Genomic DNA, 6,000 nt, shown 5'->3' with positions numbered 1-6,000 from the left:
ATTATTATTATTATTATTATTATCACTGTTAGTATTATTATTATTATTATTATCAGTGTTATTATTATTATTATTATTATTATTATTATTATTATTAGTATTATAGAACCTGTTTATATTTGGCTTCATTCCTAAACTTTTTGTTGTATTGACTTCAGAGGGGGACTGATGTGTTAGTGGTACAACAGGTAACACCCTCATCTTTGGTGTACAAAGCTATGTGTTCTATTCCCATGCCAGCTAAGCCTATTACTGACACTGCAGTGCAGCGTAATGGGATGCTGCACTCTTTAGTGTGCTGTTCTTCAGATGAAACAATGAACTGAGGACCCATCTGCTTTAGCTGGTTGCACCTCAGGTGGATGTAAAAGATCCCACCCCACCTATTGAAAAAAAGTAAGGGAAGTTTCTGATACCCTGGCCAAATTTCCACTAATAGTATAAATATCACATTGGGTATCCCCTGGAAAGAGGCTGCTATCCTATTGGGACTAACTTGGTCAACAAGCAGAAAACGTTTTTCAATGCCAAAAAATTGTAAAAATGGCAAATGTCCTGAGATTTTAGGGCAAAATTATTTTGTGTATGTTATGTAATAGTTGCATAAAACAGTTATTCTGTATCTGAAACACCTAAATGTTATAAGAAACAGAATAAGCAACTAAAATGCTACAAGAATAAACTTTTATGTAGGCAAAAAAGTGAAGTTCTGTCATTTGTACTGGTCATGGGCATGTTTTGGCCAGCAGAATCTGATGTTTATACCAAAAATGTCCCACTTTGGGCATTTGAAAAGGTGGCAACCCTACTGAATACCAAGGCATTGAAAAACTTTTTCTGCTTAAGTTTTATGGTAAATGTGACATATTTGGGCTCTGATTTAACCAGAGAGGAAGTGACAAATGGCAGGGAGTCCTGTAGTGGGAAGGACCAAGTCCAGGATTTTATTATTTCTGATTGGAGTATGAACAAACTGTTCCAGAGAGTTTGTACAGATGAAGTGCAGACATTTCTGGGTATACATGTATGTAAAAGTTTCCCAATTAATAGAGGGTGAGTTGAAATCTCCTAGTAGAATGGCATTTGGCTTAACACATATGGGATCCATACTAGTTAGGTAAGAGGTATGGGATGATGGGTGTATGGGGGGTGTGCTGTATGTGTTATGATATGATAAGGAGTTTTATTAACAGAAAGCTGAATGTGGAGGATTTACAGGTCACTTTTTGTCTAAAGATTCTGGTGGTGATTTTCTTTGTTGTTTTTAATATGGAAACACTGCTGCCTTTACTACCTTCATCTAATGTGGCGAGCCTGAAAATGTGGTAGGTGCTAAGACTTCACTGATGGAGTGGTCTCATTAGTCATAAAAGAGGTCACTATGACGATGCATATATCAATGTTTTCCAGGATAAGGAGCATTATTAAGGAATGGAATTTGTTTGTTAAGGCTCTTACTTCTGGTCACCAATACCTTTACGCAATCTAGATTCTGAGGCATTAGGAGACTGACATTGCCAAGAAAAGCATTATGAGCATAGACAAAGGTAATCTTTTTGTTGGTATTGGAGTATAATTCCTGGCTAGATTCATGCCTACATTGGACACATATTCTAAGAGCTCTATCATATGGTCCAAGGAGGTGCATCTCAGGTCATTTACACCCACTTGCACTATGACTGTGTCATATGTACACTTGTGGTACAAGGACTTAAGTGCAAGTGTGATGTGGCAAATCCTGAAACCTGATGTGTGACTGACCATGACCCACTGCTTGCACAGCCTGTTGAGTGGTGCATTGATGTGTCTCACTATGTTGTCACATATATCTAAGATATTGGATGTTATGGAACTTTGCCTTATCTGGATTTCACTGAATTAATGTAACTGACAGATGTATGTTTCATGGTGAGAGCTGGCTGTGTTGTGTGTTTTGGAGGTTGCTGACAGTATTTGTTTATTAGGATACATTTATCAAGCCTTTGTGGTTTAGGTAGGTTACTTTCATGAGCCTCAGCATATGTAAGTCTAACTGTTTGCTTTGAATTGTGCGTGATTGAGTTAGTGTGGTGTTTTGTGGTACTGACAGCCTACTTGTTATTTTTTATGGGTTGATGTGAGAACTTTGCCTCCAATTACATTATATAACTTAATTTCTCACACACTGTGCCAGTTTGTTTATGTAGCAGGTGGTTGTTAATAAACATAGGAAGACAACTGTGAGAATTGCTTCAGGATGCCTGCTTCAACCAAAACAGAAACAGATGCAGAGATCAAGTCTGTTGTTCCAGATGCTCATTAATGTGGTTAAATGGGGAATAGTGTCTAAGAGGTCGGAAGATGATTTACTGGAGTATTATCTTTCTGAAAAAAGAATCTAAGTCTCCACAGGAAGAACAACGTGTATTTTTGATTAAAAACAGAGACTCTTCATACAACTACTGAGAGAAAGTTTTTCAGCCAGTAGTTAAGGTGTTGATTTGGGATATAGTAGTAACTGTGGATAGAGAAAATTATGCTTGAGCAAAAAAGCCAGGGAGGTAGTAAATAGTTATTCTAGACAGGATATAGATAGCCTTTGATGTGCAACAATATACCTCTTCTTGACTCTGAATGCTATACAGTTATAACTGTGAGGAGGATTTGAAAATGAAAGAACCTGTGTTTGCTCATACATTCATTGGGGATTACTAGGCTAATGGCTTATGAGCCTAGCTGTTATTACCCTGATATTACCTGATGTCTGATCCCTGTGGGCTAGAGGATGGCTTATGTTTATGCCTATGCCTTTGAAAATGTTACAGATGACAGATTGCCCCTGTCTATAAAGGACATGGGCATCACCCCAGAAAAGAATTTGTGATTCCCCATCTATTGATACAAACTGTTTTTGAAGAGGGTCAAGGAAGGGCTCTGCTTTACATGAGTAGGAATCCTGTTCCAGATAAGGGGTAATCTCTGAGGCACATATCTGTCTCTCCACTATGTTTTGTTCATGTCACAGACTAGGTTTAGATCATTAGATTCTGTGATCCTCAGTCTGTCTTAAGAATGTGCAACAGTTTCATCAGGGGTGGACTTGAGAGTATCTTGCAGCATAGGCATTGATCACCCCTTAATCACTGGTAGGAGACAGATTAAAAGGATAAGGGTTTTAGTCGATCCACATGAGACATGTTTACACACTGTATTATTTTTGTAAGAAACCTCTAAAGCCACTCCAACTGTTGCAAGTGCCTGGTCAAGTACATGCCCAAAGGTGCATTCTACTCGATTATTGGTTTAATGAGGGCCAAGTACAGTAGGACTATAACTTCACTGGATCTGGATTCCATGCTTTTACTTATAAGCTGTGCCACATAAAAGGACTTTGTTACACTGTGAGCACATGGAAGTCAAAGTTCAGGTTCATAGGTTCATAGGTGGGTACTAGGCTATCTTCCCAAAGGCATTTATAAGCCTAGCCAGAATCTGTTGGCTTTCTCCATCCCCTTAGATTAGTTCCCTGTGCCTCTGTCCAGCAGAGACACTGAAGTGATCCCCAAGGTAAACTTTCTGTTTCCCATCCACTCACCAAGGTTTCTTTTGAAGAGTGTTAGCGAGGAGCTCTGCCTAGTGTAGATTGGGATCTTGTTCCAAAGCATGGGAAGCCTCTGGGACAGGAATCTATCCCTCCAGCACATCCTATTTGTTGTTGTGGTAAGGTTACATCCCTAGAGCATGTGGCTCGAGGGGATAAGTTTTTTTTTTTTTATGTGGAGGATGTCCATCAATTCTGGGTTGGACATGGCCTTGTATGTCAAACAGAGATCACCTCTGAGTAAGCGGTATGCAACCGAGTACAACTGGAGTTTCTTCAGTTGATCTGCATAGGGCATCTGTTTGAGGCCATTGATTCTCTTGGTGAGGTACTTCTGTGGTCTTTCCAGCTGCTGCAGGTGTTTTGTAAGGTACATACCAAATGAGGCATTGTACTCTAAGATGGGTCTGATGAGTGATGAGTAGAGGGGCACAATGACCTCTTTTGATCTGGATGCGAACCCTTTTGTAATTAGGTGGGCCATGTAGAAGGATTTTCTAATCACTTATGCAATGTGATTATCAAAGGTGAGATTACTATCTACTTGGGTCCCCAAATCCCTTATTAAGTCTTCCGTATTTAGGGGACTGCCACCTATGTAGTAGTTTGTGGGTCCTTTGTTTTTTTCCAAAAGGGATGACTATGCACTTTTTGGCATTTAGCTTGAGGCCATGATTTTGACACCAGGTATCCATCTCAATGAGACCCTTTTGGAGGAAGTCTGTGTCAGCCAGAGAGTCAATTATAGCCCTTAGTTTGCAGTCGTCTGTGAACTTGGTCAGCCATAGTCCTCTTGTGCTTGACTGTACCTCTGAGAAGTATATGCTGAACAGGAGGGGTCCTAGGACTGAGCCCTGGGGAACACCACTTGTAACCAGTTTAGAGACAGACCTAGCTCCCGCAACTGTTACCATGTGGGTTCTGTCCGTGAGCCAGATGGCAACCCATCTTGTGACTTAGGGGTTTATGTTCAGGCTGGTGAGCTTGTCTATAATACCAGAATGGCAAATGGTGTTGAAGGCCTTTGTGAGGTCTAGGTAGGCTGTGTGTACCACCTTTCCCTTGTCTATAGCCTTGGTAACTGTCTCAAAGAAGTCCACCAGGTTTAGGAGGGATGCTCTGCCCTTAACAAAGCCAAACTGTATAGGGTCCATTGTTTGGAGGTTCCCAATGTCTCTGTTAATGAGTTCCATGATGATGTGCTCCATAGCCTTTCAGACCAAGCTAGTCAGGCTTATAGGGTGATAGTTCCCAGGGTCTGTTGTGGCTCCACCTTTGTGGAGTGAAATAACCGTTGCTGTGCGCCACTCTATGGGAATTTAGCCTGTGGAGAGGCTGAGTTTGAACAGTGTGTTTAGGTGAGGGGCTAGTTCGTCTTTGAGCTCGTGTAGGATGCAGCCTGGAAAACTGTTTGGTCCCATTGATGCTGAGTTTTTGGCTTTGGAGAGGGCTGTTTTAACCTGAGTGTCTGTGATTTCAGGGACTCTACATTCTTCTGGTATGGTTATGGGCCGTTTTGGGAATGAGATGGGGATGAAGTTTGCACTGAACCTGCCTGCCAGGATGTTGGTGATATTGGTCAGTTCAGTGTATTTTGTGCCATTCTGCACTAACTCCGAGCAGATCTGAGCATTGCCACTTAGATTCTTGACATAGCTAAAGAATGCCTTGTGGTTATCTTTGGAGTCCTTGGCAATTTTTCTTTCAAAGCTCACCTTGGATGATTTTATGAGGGATCGTAGTTTCTTGCTGATACTGATCAGGGATGTCTTCCCTTCTTGGGATTTTACTCTTTTCTGTACTAGTTTCCTCCTTCTATTGTATAGCTTGTTTATGGCAGGAGTCCACCAGACTGGTTTCCTTTTCTTGGAGGAGTGAGTCTTAGTTTTGCTTGGGATGGCACGATCCATGCATTCTTGTAGCTGCCCGTAGAATGAATTAGTAAAGGATTTTGCAGCTTGGACAGTGTTATCCTTCAGCATGGGGGCTTTGCAACTTTCCACCTCAGTCTTAAGTAACGTGAAGTTTACTTTTGAAATGTTTTTCATGGTGCCTTTCTTGTCCGGGGGAGGGGATGGAATATGGAAATCCAAAGTGACTTGTATATGGTCAGATCTAACCAGCGAGGGGTTGACCTCTGGTGTGGAACACTGGTCGCCCATATTGGTGATGACCAGGTCCAGTATGTTGTCACCACTGGTGGGAGTGTTGACCAGTTGAACCAGGGTGTTTGAGTTTATAAATTCTAGGAAACGTTGGGCAAGGGAGTTAGTATTTGAGTAGTTCTACCAGTTAATGTTTGGGTAATTGAAATCACCCAATATTAGGGTGTTTGGTAGGACCTTTATGTTTCCCAGTGCTTCCAGAAACGTGGAATGGGGGTCCTGGGACATAGTGAGTGATCTGTATGTAGCAAGCTA

The sequence above is a fragment of the Protopterus annectens genome, chromosome 2.part1 (genome assembly GCF_019279795.1).
Source record: "Protopterus annectens isolate FY-2018-M chromosome 2.part1, PAN1.0, whole genome shotgun sequence".
Taxonomy (NCBI): domain Eukaryota; kingdom Metazoa; phylum Chordata; order Ceratodontiformes; family Protopteridae; genus Protopterus; species Protopterus annectens.
This window is presented reverse-complemented; position numbering follows the sequence as displayed.